Source organism: Mus caroli, chromosome 13 (genome assembly GCF_900094665.2).
Source record: "Mus caroli chromosome 13, CAROLI_EIJ_v1.1, whole genome shotgun sequence".
Taxonomy (NCBI): Eukaryota; Metazoa; Chordata; class Mammalia; order Rodentia; family Muridae; genus Mus; species Mus caroli.
Genome location: NC_034582.1, coordinates 96,591,530 through 96,605,755, shown reverse-complemented (window position 1 = coordinate 96,605,755; position 14,226 = coordinate 96,591,530). Strand labels below are relative to the sequence as shown.

Here is a 14,226-nt window from a genome sequence, read left to right as displayed (position 1 = left end):
ACCAACAACCCCCATAAAAAAAAAAAAAAAAAAAAAAAAAAAGAAAGAAAGAAAGAAAGAAATCTAACCTAACACAGCCTCCCAGGGATGCTGTCTTGGAGGAATGTAGACCTCCTTACGCACTTAATTGCTATGACGATAAAGGAAGCATATGGTTGCTTCTGCAGGACAGCTCCTAGAAGGTGGAAATCACAAGATATGATGGTGTGAATAGGAATGGCCCCATAGACTTATGTATGGAAATGCTTGGCTCGTAGGGAGTGGTGCTGTTAGGAAGTATGGCCTTGTTAGAGTAGGCGTGGCCTTGTTGGAGGACAGTGAGTCACTGTGGGGGCAGGCTTTGAGTTCTTCTATGCTCGAGCTATGACCAGTGTAGAACACAGTCTCTCCCTGCTGCCTGTGGATCGAGGTGTAGAACTCTGAGCTCCTTCTCCAGCCTGTTGTAGGTCTGCATGCCACCATGTTCCCTGCCATAATGGACTGAACCTATGAATCCGTAAGACAGCCTCAATTAATGTTTTCCTTTATAAGAACTGCCCATAGTCCTGGTGTCTCTTCACAGCAATAAAACCCTAAGCCAGGTGTGGTAGCACACACCTTTAATCCCAGCATTTAGGAGATAGATCTCTGAGTTTGAAGCCGACCTAGACTACAGAGCAAGTTCCAGGAGAGTCAGGGCTACACAGAGGAACCCTGTTACAATAAATGGGGGGGGGGGACCTAAGACACAAGGCTTTGTTCAGCCAGGGGACTAGGCAAAGCAGGCGCTTCCCACCCCTGACCCCTCTCAGTTCCTACTACTGTTTCAATAGCAAAGTGTTTCTTCCTTGAGCACAGGATCAGATTGACTGTATTACGTCATAACTATACTACACTGACTATATTGTTACCTACTCACAGAATGCTTTTGAGTCATGCCTGACATACCTGTGCACAGGTTACATGCTACTCTCCTGGACTAACAGTTCCGTACATCAGTTCTTGTTAAATACTTCCTCTAGGATATCACATCGAAGGCTCACGTGAAGCCACCAGTGATGTCATGTGCTAGGGAGAAGTCTCACTCTCTTCTGCTCCACTTATCATTTCCAGTTCTTTCACATTCTTCCCATATTTAAAACGTTTCTGAGAAAAGAGGGAGAAACATAGCCAGCTCAGAGTGGGTCCCTGCAGAAAGTGTATCAGATCTCAAACAGAAGTGAGAGAGCTCTCATCTCATCCCATCCCTAACCTAGAAGCTATTCCCCATCGATACCTGCTCTGAGAGGGAACATCTCTTTGTCTATTTTGATTTTCATTTTTGTGTTTTGTTTTTCCTGTCTTATTATTTTTGAGAGAGAGAGAGAGAATGAATATAAATTTAGGTGGGTAGGGAGTTGAGGAGAACCTGGGAGGGGTGGAAGGGGAGGGGAAAAGATATGATAAAATATATTGCACAAAAGAATTAAATATAGTTTGTTTGTTTGTTTGTTTGTTTTAAGAGAGAGAAAGAAATGAGAGACCCCTCCTTCTGGTTCTTACCGGGAGCTGTGTTTGTAGAAGGGCAAGTGAAGGGTGACCAGGAAGGTAGACAGCGAGAGGAAGGGGCACCCTCCTTTATTACCGTCGACATGTCACCACTCCTTTGGCCTTAGTTTTGTACATCACTACTTTGTGATTTGACTGTTAGATTTCTTTATAGACCTTATGAATAAGATGCTATTTGTCTAAATTTAGACACCTACTCCCCCACCCCCCAAATCCTAAATTTCGCTTTCTTCTCATCCACTGCTTCAGGTTAAATAAATAAATAAGTCCTCTTACCCTTTGATCTTCATTTCAGGTTATTCAAAATGTATGGCTGGCAGCCTTCAAAGGAGAAATGCGGGCACAGGATGTTTTATTCAGCGTATCCCTGCTCTGTCCTTTGTGTGGCTATTCAGATTACTGTGGAAGAGCCCGAGAGGTTGTAATGGATTTTTGCCCACTGTAAATGACAAACAGTAGTATATGGTGAATGCTATAGGTGTTCTGGAAATTTCTGTTGCGGTGTCTATTTCATGCAAGTCTGTTTCCCGTGTAACGCTGGAAGGTTCCACCTAAACTCTTTAGTCAGAGACTTGGGTCTTACCTCACGTGTAACACGTAGAGAGGAAATCATTCAGAATGCAATTACTAGCCGAGGATGCGTTAAAGCATGCGGTAACTTTTAAAAAACGGATTGTTTTTAATAATTCCATGCCTTTGGGACAAAAGGACATGGGCTTTTGATGCCCACCCCTTTGGAGGTCCACTTTTTCATTGGCTGCGCGTGAAATCTTTTGGAGATCATTACCTTAGTGCCCCCTAATGAAATGTAAATAAAATGAATGATTACAGCTTGATTATGGGTCCAGTATTTACGAGGCTTCTGGTAACCCCGGTGCATAAATTTAAGTGCGTGAGTAAATTCTCTCAGGGCCAGGCAATGCGGAGTGGGCTTCTTTCTTTTGTTTTTTTATGGTGCACTAATTCTTTTCACCTCTAGATTCTTTATTGTTATTTCTGTCCCTGAAAATTGAGATTCTGGAAAACGTGTGTGTGTGTGTTCCTGGATGATGTTTATGGTCCCTGTAGAGTTCAGATCAAACCCAGGTGGCTGCTGGAGTCTGACCTGTCATGCCAGAGGAACACCTGAAATAAAGGAGCCTGGCTTTTCTGTTGACTTTGTATAATGCACCTATCTTCCACAAAGGAAAACATGTCAGCATCCCTCCCTTTTCATTTCTTATAAGCCAGCTCACTTCCAGAGCCATCCTCTGATAACAGCACAGTGGAATGGGTGAAGTGTTCTGTGACTAGTTAGAGTACAGGGATCAGTTTTTGCTGTTTCCTCCACACAAAGGAAGTTAGCCTGCATCTCAGTTTAACTACTCAGCGCTGTTTCCCTGATAACTTTTTATTCCAGAAACGCAATTGTTATGAACTGTTCATAGTTAAGACTCTAATCCTCGCTCATCCTGCAAAGCGTTTCCTGCATCAAGAGGTAGAATAACCCCTGAAGTATGGGAGGCATGAACAAATCCTCGTTGGACCATGTGATAGCTCATCTAAAATGGGGGAAGAGGAAGCCTCGAGTGAAGAATTGCCTGCAGTGACTTGCCCTGTGGGCATATTTGGGGAGCATGTTGCTGTTGTTGTTGCTAATTGATTTAGGAGAGCCCAGTCCACCATGGGCAATACCATTCCTAGGCAGGGATGGAGAGAACAATGATTGAAGGTGAGTGTAGTAGCAAGCCAGTAAGCAACAGTTCTCTGTGGTTTCTTTTTCACTTCCTGCCCTGACTTCATTCAGTGAAGTTACAATTGTAACTTGCAAGATGAAATAAGTCCTTTCCTCTCCAGCTTGCTTTTGGCCATGGGGTTCCTCACAGCAAAAGAAAGCAAATAAGTGGAAGCTAAGCCTAGACTCCATTGGAAAGGCACTCTAACTGGACTTCAGATTTTAGATCATGGATAAGTTTCAATTCTTCCTCTTAGATCTCCAGAATGTGTGTCTATAATCCCTGCCCTTGTGTGACTCAAGTAGAAGGATCAAGAGTTCAAGACTAGCCTCGGCTAGCTAGAAAATTCCAATAGAGCTTACTAGGGGTTCTTATTTAGACCTGATAGTTTGTGTTATATGAGCTATGATGTGAGGATATAACATGTAAGTTTGGTAAAAAAAAAAAAAAAATACATTTTAATACTCATTCAACTCTCTCACGTGGTCTAGAGGCTTTTGAAACGCTAATGTATCTTTCATCTAAAATGCAATATATATATATATATATATATATATATATATATATATATATATAGCACCAAACCAGCAAGCTTCTCACATATAGAAGGTCATTCTATAAGAAGCCAATAGTTCTTGACCATCCTAATGCTGTGACCGTTTAACACAGTTCCTCATGCTGTGGAGACACAACCCCCCCAACATTACAATTGTTTTGTTGCTACTTCATAAATGTTACTTTGCTACTTTTATGAATTGTAATATAAATGTGTGATACACAGAACATCTAATATGCAGCCTCCAAAGGGGTCACAACCCACAGGTGGAGAGTCACTATATATAAGCAATAGCCAAGTGTCACAGGTCCTGTTCCACCCCTACTTGTGTGAGTAAAGAAGGCAGTGGGTAAAAAAGGAGTCTGGTGGCTCATAAGATTTAAGTCTAAGCAAGCCCAGCAGTGGCTTCCCAAACAGCTTGGGCAGATAGAAAAGACAAGGAAGAGAATGAGAATTTATTGCTGATTCTGATTTGGGTTCCCTGCTATAGGACTGTCCTTGGGTTTTACTGCTGTGAAAAGACACCATAACCAAAGCAACTCTTATGAGGACAACATTTAATTGGTTCTCACTTACAGGTTCAGAGGTTCAGTCCACTATCATCAAGGTAGGAGCATGGCAGCATCCAGGCAGACATGGTGCAGGAGAAGCTGAGAGTTCCACATCTTCATCTGAAGGCCACTAGGGGCAAACTGGCTTCCAGAGAGCTATGGCAAGGGTCTTGAAGCCAATGTCCACAGTGACACACTTCCCTCAACAAGGCCACGCCTACTCCAACAAGGCCACACCTACTCCAACAAGGCCACACCTACTCCAACAAGGCCACACCTACTCCAACAAGGCCACACCTCCAAATAGTACCATTCCCTGGGCCAAGCATATTTAAGCCACTAAAGGGACCAAAGTCTGAGTTGTATTGGATCATGTTAAGATATGTGCTCTTATTTCAAGTTTGAGAGGATCTGAGAAAAAGAACAACAACAGAGTATTACTGTAAGCACATGCAAATTTTGGTAATGGGACCTAGATAGTTTTTTAGTAGATGGTTGTTGCTATTTGGTTATGCAAGCATCAAATTGGGCATTTTACAGTCCTGCCTCTCTGCCTTCGCTTGATACCCAAAGCCACTGCTGAGCATCCCAGCCCTTCTCAACAGGAGCATCCTTTCCTCCGGAGCACTCTATAAGATGGAGATTGTGTGGGTGTTTGTGTGTGCGCGCGCACGTGCGTGCTCATGTGTATACCTGATCAAACAACAAAAATTAGATATTACAAAATATTGATGAGTGAAAATGTGTAAAAATGTGCATAGATCATAATCAACGATAAAAGGAAGGAGATTGAGGATCATTAGTAGGTCTTATGGTAGAATAGTTGAAGAAGGAAACGATAGGGTTTGGACAGAAATGTACCCATAAAGAATAAAGGTATAATATCTGAGTTCAGATGGCCAACGTGAGAGTAAATCATCATATTAGAGAATGTGCCCTAAAGTGTGCAGGTGTGGTGTCAGATCTCCATACGTGTGCCCTTTATTCTCAGAACAGAAATGAAGCCGTGGATGTGAGTGGATCTGTACTTGGTGGTATGCATTGCAGATGTAGGCTTTGTTTTTTTTTGACACCTTCCTTACTTAAGATGACTGGTCAAATTGGTCCTCTTTGACTAGAGAAAGCAATTTCAGTAATCTTTCCAAGGCATACCTTTTCTGATGTAATCATTTGTAAAGGACATTGCAATGTCATAGATTTAAGTCAGTGAGAAGGATGTGTCACTCTCCCAGGAATATTGACAACTAAGCATGCTTTAGAAAGTTCTTGTCTATAAACCAGGAGTGGTGCTATATATACCTGTAATCCCATCATTCAGGAGGTGGAAGCAAGAGAATTAGAAATACAACATCAACTTGTGCAATGTAGAAAGTCTAAGGTCAGCCTGAGACCCATGAGACCATGCCTACAAACAAAACAAAACAAAACAACCCTCTCTTCCTGGTTGGCTGACCTTGGACTGGTAAGTTCTTTATGGTTTCTGCTACTTTAAGATAGAGATAATGCTAATGGGTTGGAGTAGCTGACGATGGGATAAAAGCTAAAGGGAGGACTTGTTCTAGCACAGTCATAGAAGCTATAGATGTTAAGATAGATCCTACAAAACACAAGTTTCATAAATAACGTTTTCCTGAGTAAATTTTGACAAAAAACTTAAAATATAGTTAGAGGATAATCAATAACCTCTCAAATATTATAAATTAAAAATATCTGTTATTCTGCTCAGGAAAAAGTTAATAAACCAATGTGTGCCTTTCAGCATCCTTGTCCAAAGTGAATTTAATCTTCTCTTCCTACCGTTGCCTCATTGATGCCTGGATAATGCTGTGGTACCCAGATCCTGAAGGTTTGGAGAGATTGTTACTTCAGTGTTCTCCTGCTGTTCCCAAGAAGAAGTAATGTTTGCGTGGGAAGACTATAACTTTACTGTTTCTGGAGAAATGGAAATTGAATGCCTAACCGCTAGAACGTGGTTATGTGTGGTTGTGTTTTGTAGGAACCTTCTCTTTGTGTTTGTGATGCCAAAAGAGTCCAGCTTGTCCCCGTTACTTGCAAAGTGGCTGTTACAACACATTTGACTATCAGGACGAGGGAGAAGGACACGGCACAATCTTCTCAGAAGCTTTCAAATGTATGCAGAGGAAGATGTGAAGACAGCATGTTTAGGACAGCATGCCACTGCCTTGCATTGCCTGGCTGTGGAGAGCCATCTGTCCTGTCACAGAGTACAGAGTCTACGCATTAGTCTTTGCTGTCCTCTGATTTCTGTTCACTAGAACTTGGAAGCAAAGGATAAGAGTCTAACCAAATATTAGGATTAGGACAAAGGAGTTTAGGCCAACTTTGCCTCCAGTTTCTCCCCTCCCCCCTTTCATTTCCCCAGAATATAGCAAAAAAAACTTTTTTAAACTAGGCAATGCTAAGCTTTATTGTTTAGTATTTGGCATGCAGTGGTACCCCCAATCCTTGGTAAAGGAATGATGGTTAGCCAGCATGCAATGTTTTTTTTTTTTAAATGGCATTTGTGTTTTTTTCAATGCTGTACTAATCTCCATGTCGGGGATGGCATCTAATCAGGGAAATCTGGAATTTTTATTCCCTTGGCTTCAAACAAAAACACACATGGACGCGTTATTTAATATAGGTTGTCAGGTCTCCATGGTATTAATAACTGAGAGGCTGTGGCTGATTTGGAATGATGTGGGATATTAAGGGCGAAGAGTTGCAGAAAGATGACTTTGATAGTGCAGCTCCTCGGAGGTGATGTGGTTTCTTACGGGCTGTCTTTCCCAGCTTTCGAAATCCAGTGTCCGTAAAGGTTACAGATGACATTTTCTCAGTAGGTTAACTTTGGCGAGTGGCTGTTCCTTCTCGCTGCTAATCAGTTCCACAGGTGTCTTCAAAGTGAAATGTTCAGGATGTGCCCTGACCGTGAAGAACAGTTGTGGCAGGCTTAGAGATCAGAGCTGGGAAGAGAAGAGAGCCAGCCGTTCTGGGTTCTGTACTTGTGGTCCTAGAGGCTGGGCAGTTTTATAGTTATTTTTGACAAATTCTCACTGATCATCAGACATTTATTTAAAATGCCCTTGTATGATTCAAAACTTGAAAAGCTAAAATAATTGACATGTTAGGAGGAGAACCCATTCCAGAGACCCCCTTTTCCTAATGAAGGTCACTCAGCTACTATCATTTGGAGTCTTTGATGGCAGCTCTTTATGATATACAGATGGAGATGTGAAGGCAGCACGTTTAGAACACCTTGCCATTGCCTTGTAATGCCTGGCTGTTGAGAGTCATCTACGTGCAACATTATCTTCTCTGTCCAGGAGTACACAGAGTGGTTCATAATGGATGGTACAGCTTATAACAAGGCGGCCAACAACAATGGAAAATATCTACCGCAGCTCTTGCTAATCTATGAGAACAGGAGTTGGCCATCATGCTATAGAGTCTGGAGTAGAAGTGATTTTTAAAAGAATCACTTTTAATCTCTAAAAGATGGTTGGCACTTTTTGAAGGCTTTCAGAAGTCCCCTGTCTGTGACATTCAGAGTTCTTGTACAAGCATATTGCTTACTCTCTGGATTGTATATCTAGTCCATACTTGACTCCATCCACTTCCAAACGTTACTAAAAAGTAAATGTATTAGCTTGAATTGAATATATCACATGGGCCACCTAGAAGAATTCTCCTGGAGTCAATTGTTAAACATGTCATGTCTATGCTGGGATCTGGAAAACAATTATCTTGCAGTAGAAAGCCTGCAACATATATAGTGAAAAAAAAAACCCTTAAGTGCAAGTTTATGCACTTGTGATGTTAGGAAAGTACACTATGTTAGCCACAGATAGCACGTTCTGTATACCCCTTTGGACATCTACATTTTCTATCTATCTAGACCTTGTGTTTCCCTCTTTCTGCTTTAGTATTGTTGATGTTAATTTATATTTACTTCCATGTTGCTTCTGATGTTGATTGAGCATGTGTGTGTGTGTGTGTGTGTGTGTGTGTGTGTATGTTCTTATACCATGCCTGGCTCTGGACAGGATGCTGTTTAATATAAATATTATAAAGAGAGAGGCCTGCAAGAGAAGCCTGGAGGCTCAGGGAGCTCACAAGGAGGTTCTTTGCTTTTAGGAGAAAAGTAGCTTGAGGCTTATGAAATCCCCAAATTCACAAACGTGGGGAGTTTCACATATGTGACATGTCCATGCCACCAGCACTAGGAGGAAAAGAAAAAAAAAAAAGATACAGTGTAGATTCACAGCGCCTGCCACTGGGTCTCCTTCTCCACCCCCACGTTCATTGCCAGTCCTGATTTAAGAGTAGAATGATAGACAGCTACTCTTCCTTTTTCTTTATTTCCTTTATTAAACTGTGGCAAAATGTGGTAGCAAAAATTTCCATTTGACCTACATATTGATAAGCACAAAATTCTACAATATTAAATACCTTCACTTTGCTGTAAAACCATCAACACTACTCATTTCTAGAACATTCTCCTCTTCTCCAACTGTGACTCCAGACCATTAAACATTAACTTAACATCTTTACTGCTGGCCTCTAGCAGTGCCTATTCATTTTCCCCTTCCTTCCTTCCTTCCTTCCTTCCTTCCTTCCTTCCTTCCTTCCTTCCTTCCTTTCCTATGATTCTAATGACTCTAGATTCTTCAAATAGATGGTAGGAGTCAATTCATATCAGACAACAGTAATTGCATTCCTGTCTTTATTTATTTATTTTATTTTATTTTATTGAGGTTCATATCCTACAGTAGGATGGATTACTCATAGGCATTTCTTTGTTTTGGAAGAGTCACTGTAGTCTCTTTGCAGTGGCGGTACCACTTAACTCCCCACAGGATATTATTTCTGTTGGTTATTTTTTATATGGCTGTGATATGTAACTATAGCTCATTCCGTTCTGTAACCCTATCTCCATGTACTTAATGCCCATTTTACTATTGATGGTTGTCTTAGGGTCTCATTGCTGTGAAGTGACACCATGACCAAGACAACTCTTATAAAGGGAAACATTTAATTGAGTCTGGCTTATACTTTCAGAAATTTAGTTCATTATCATCATGGTGGGAAGCATGACAGTGTCCAGATAGACATGGCACTGGAGAAGGAGCTGAGAGTTCTATATCTTGGTCCTGAGGCAGCACAGGGAGACTGTGTGCTACACCTTGAGCTACCCTGGATGTATCTTGAGCCTACCTCCACAGTGACACACTTCCTTCAACAAAGCCACACCTCCTAATAATGCTATGGGCCAAACATTGAAGCATGTGAGTCTATGGAGCCATACCTATTTAAACCACCATAGTGGTCATCTGTGTGAATTCTACTTTGGAACTACTACAAACTATTACCTTTCTATAGCTTTTTATTAATGTATTACTGGAAATAAAGTCTTAGAATGAAGATAGTGACGTGCTCACAAAGCTTCCTGATTACTGTGCTTGGTAGTCATGGAGTCACAGCTAACAATGTGGCCAGCTGATGCTGGCCTAGGAGAAGGGACTAGTTATATCACAGAATCAGAAAGTCTAGGTGTAGAACATCTGGCATGACTTGATCCATGGCTAAATAATTAACACCAAACTCTGCTCTTCTCTTTGTTTGTTCTGCCTTTTTAGCTGCTGTTGTTACCAGATTCATGATCACAAGAGAGCAAATGTCACTTAACCTCCCATTTTGAAATGTGGCAGGAAAACAATCTATCTCTCGCCCCTAACCTAGCTTGAATTATATGTATAACCCTGAAGCAACTCTTGTGTTCTGAGACTGGATTAGCCTGCAACTTGCACATTGAGTGTTTACCAAAGCAAAACCAAATAGGATGGAGAGAGCAGAGGCACCTCCCAAACTAACCTAGAGTACAATTATCACATGAATGAAGGGAAAGCACTGCATATTTGAGTCAGAGTGTGAGAGGGTCAGCACGATCCGTGACTGCTGACACTGTTAGTCTGCACATGGCAAGTCTCGCTGTGCTGCCTGAGGAACAAGCTGTAATTGTAGCTACAGAGTTTTACTGCAAAATAAAAGTTGAAATCAAAGTGCTTCCTAATGGCAGGTCAGAACGACTCCATCACCTGATATTATAAGACAGAATCTTGACTCTGGTCCTGGCTGGCCTTGAACTTACGATCTTCCTGTGTCAGCCTCCCGAATGCTGGGATCATATTTGTGAACCACTATTGTCAGTGCTGAGTATGGAGAGTATTAATTTCCTTTCCTTTCCAAGGACTGGTTTGCTTGCTTTCCTTTTGTTTCTGCTTTAAAAGGCTTTATTCACTTTGATTGTGGAGGAGATATTGTTGTGAGGGAGAAAAACCACTAAGTCTTGGGGTTAGAAAAGGTTTGTGTTTCTCCTGTTTTTAAAAATACCATTGTGTCTAGCTGAATATGGTAGATAAAAAGTGCAAGGAAATTAGATGATGTTTCAATAAAAGCTAGTACAGTAAAATGCAGAGATACAGCAGGGAGTTACCATCAACTCTGGCAGCTAATCTTTCTTTTTAGAATAATTTTTATTCTTATCAAACTATAATATATATATATATATATATATATATATATATAGAGAGAGAGAGAGAGAGAGAGAGAGAGAGAATTTTAAAAATTAAATACTGGGACTAGCTTTATGAAAAACTGGATCCCTACATTGCCCATCCCAACCCTCCAGTCCTACCCCCCCCCTTGATCTCTTGAATAACAGCCTCCACGTTTCTCAGTAGTGTATTTAAGTTCCTCTAGTATCAGTGAGTTACATGCTTTGTGTCTTAGTTAGGGTTTTACTGCTGTGAACAGACACCATGATCAAGGCAACTCTTATAAAGGACAACTTTTAATTGAGGCTGGCTTACAGGTTCAGAAGTTCAGTCCATTATCATCAAGGTGGGAGCAGAGCAGCATCCAGGCAGGCATGGTATAGCTAGAGCTGAGAGTTCTGCATCTTCATCTGAAAGCTGCTAGCAGAATACAGACTTCTGGGCAGCTAGAATGAGGGTCTTAAAGCCCCTGCCCACAGTGACACACCTATTCCAACAAGGCCACACCTTCAAATAGTGCCACTCCCTGGGCCAAGCATATTCTAACCATGACACTTTGCATACTGACTTCATTTAGGATACAGGAAGACTCGTTCTTCTGCTCCCTCATCCCTCATCACTTTCTTTTCTCTTCTACAGTTTTCCCATCTAAAGACAGCACTGAGTGTGGTTTTTTGTTAAATCAGTTTTCAGTATTTATATTATTCCAGGTATGCGCAAGTTAGCTTCTCATTGCTATAGTGACAAATTACTTTAAACTTGGTGCCTTAAAATAGCACAACGTTATCATCTTGCAGTGCTAGGGACCAGAACTCTGAACTGAGCCTTACTGGGTAGAGCCAAGGGCGATTTTCCTTCTATAAACAGTCCCTTCCCTTTAGAAGCTTCTAGAGTTCTTTAGCCTTGACTGTATCACCTGACTATCTGCTTCTACCATGTCTCCAACTCTGGCTTCTCCCTCTTCTGCATGATGAGGACTCTGGGTTTTATGTCCAATGCATGCCATAATACAAAATCACCCTCTTGCCTCAGCATCCTGAATCTGAAGAACAAAGTCCCAATTGCAATGTAAGTTGATGATTCACAGACTGGTGTAATAACATCTGTAGAAGGCCGGTATGCTATACATAATGTGTTCTGTATGGCCCCCCTCTAATCCCATTTCCATTCTTTTGAATGACTGTGTTTTTCATGGAACTGATCATTTGGCTGCTGTTCCTCTGCCTGGATTTTAGATAGCTATAGTGAATCCTTCTCACACTCTCCAACAGAGCTATGATGCCTTCATTCCTGCTTTCTATACTATAAATGGCGTCAGTAACCTCTCATTGTGTCTTGCATTGAAGCTGCTCCTAGGCCCTCAGCTTCTGACCCAACTGACAGGGGCAGCCTCCTTTGGGGATTTCCTTTGGGTAGCAATTGCCAGCATCCTGGGGATTCCCTCTGCCTTTCTCTGTCTTTCGCCTCTTCCTTGCTCTCACGAATTTTCCCTGAATGGTTTCTGTCATTGTTCAGTGCATCCTCCAGTAGTTAATAGTAAATGTGATACCCTACATTCCTTATTACTTCGTTAGAAGGTTTATAGATGGCAGGGATAAGCTTTGTCTTACTGGCTGCAGGGCCCCATGAGAAAGGACTGGATGCTCTGTCCTGAGTTTTCTAGGCTTCTATATAGAGTGCAGGGATGATTTTCTCAAAAGTCTTACACACAGAAAACATTTAAACGGTGTCTTTCTTAGCTTATGTAACAAAATACCATGATCAAAACACACACACAACTTTTCATATAATCACTCAATAATCTAATAACAGAATTTAATACCAACTTTATATTAGAATTCTCTGCTCTTATTGAAGATGTTTTTACAGATGCAATGTCAGAATTTTTTCTTTTAAAATTTATTATTATTGTTGTTGCTGCTGCTGCTGTTGTTGTTTGGGTTTTTTTCTGAAAGAATATTTCTCTGTGTAGCCCTGGCTGTCCTGGAACTCTCTGTGTGAACCAGACTATCTTCAAAGACACTTATCTTCCAGCCTCTGCCTTCTGAGTGTGGGGTTGAAGGCATGTGCTACTATTGCCTGGCTTCTTTTAAAAACTATTTAACTGGGGATAGTAGCACAGGTTTTTTTTTTTTTTTTTTATAGCAGCACTTGAAAGATAAAGGCAGAAGCAGATGAATCTCTGTGAGTTCAAGGCCAGTCTGGACTACATAGTGATTTCCAGGACAGCCAGTACTAATGAGTTTGTCTCCAACAATGTCCCCTGCCCAAAATAAAATGAAATAAAATAAAATAAAATAATAAAATAAATCTAAAATAAGATTAAAATATGCAGTATCCTTTAGAGAGAACACACATACTCAGCCACATGTTAGTTGCCCAGTGAGGGTATAGAGAGTTTATAAAGGACCAGTTTGAAGAGTTAACACCAGCTATTAAAGGAACCCCTCCCATAAAACCAGTTTCTGATCCCTGGTCAGGAAGAATTCCAAACATTAAGGTTCCCTGTACACTTCTTCCTGCTTCTTCAACTGACAACAATCTTTGAGACCTGTAACCACACACTATTTATCTTTGCAACCTCCATAAAACCCTTGACTGTCCCTCATGTAGGCAGGCTTCTTGATATTCATCTACCAAGCCAGTCTTGGTGCAGCATCAGAACCCCTGTAGATACGCTGTGTCATTTTTTTCCCAATATTTGTGAATTGATAGCTTATACCTGCCAGTGACCTTTAGAGATGATTGAGTGTCCTAGTCTCTGAGCTAAAGACACCATCTAGCCCCTGTCTCTGTGTCATCCAAGATGCAGGTAAGCCACTGCTATCATAACCATCTTGTATATGCCCTTATTAAGTTTCCCAATAGATGGGCCTTTTGATCTCATTCATTGTTGCATCTCTTGCATCTGGAACAGACCCAGCTGAACAGAAATTTACTAAATGAATGAGGATACTAGCTATTAAGAGTTCATGTCAATACCTTTATCAAATACTTACTGTGTTATGTGGATGTTAAAGGGAAAGGACCGGTCATATATGCCATCTTCGAAAGTTTACTTCAACTGTGCTCTCCTTGGAGGAACCTACAGATAGTTAAACATTCGTCAAGAGTGATGGTCCCAGAGACAATGAAATTAATAGAGGAGAAAGTGGGGAAAAGTCTTGAAGATATGGGCACAGGGGAAAAATTCCTAAACAGAACAGCAATGGCTTGTGCTGTAAGATCAAGAATTGACAAATGGGACCTCATAAAATTGCAAAGCTTCTGCAAGGCAAAAGATACTGTCAATAAAACAAAAAGGCCACCAACAGGTTGGG

General features: G+C 41.1%; 1 protein-coding gene and 1 long non-coding RNA gene across 8 annotated transcripts in view; one reads left to right on the top strand and one right to left on the bottom strand.

Moving 5' to 3' along the window:
* Mast4 (microtubule associated serine/threonine kinase family member 4) overlaps window positions 1-14,226 on the top strand; it is a 593,644-nt gene that overhangs the window by 350,097 nt on the left and 229,321 nt on the right. The gene's annotated exons all lie outside the window — the stretch shown is intronic.
* The window catches only part of LOC110307796, a 7,131-nt gene continuing 6,816 nt past the window's right edge, over window positions 13,912-14,226 (bottom strand). Inside the window, exon 4 of the long non-coding RNA XR_002379466.2 lies at window positions 13,912-13,991. This is a non-coding gene — a long non-coding RNA (uncharacterized LOC110307796). The remainder of the gene's footprint in view (window positions 13,992-14,226) is intronic.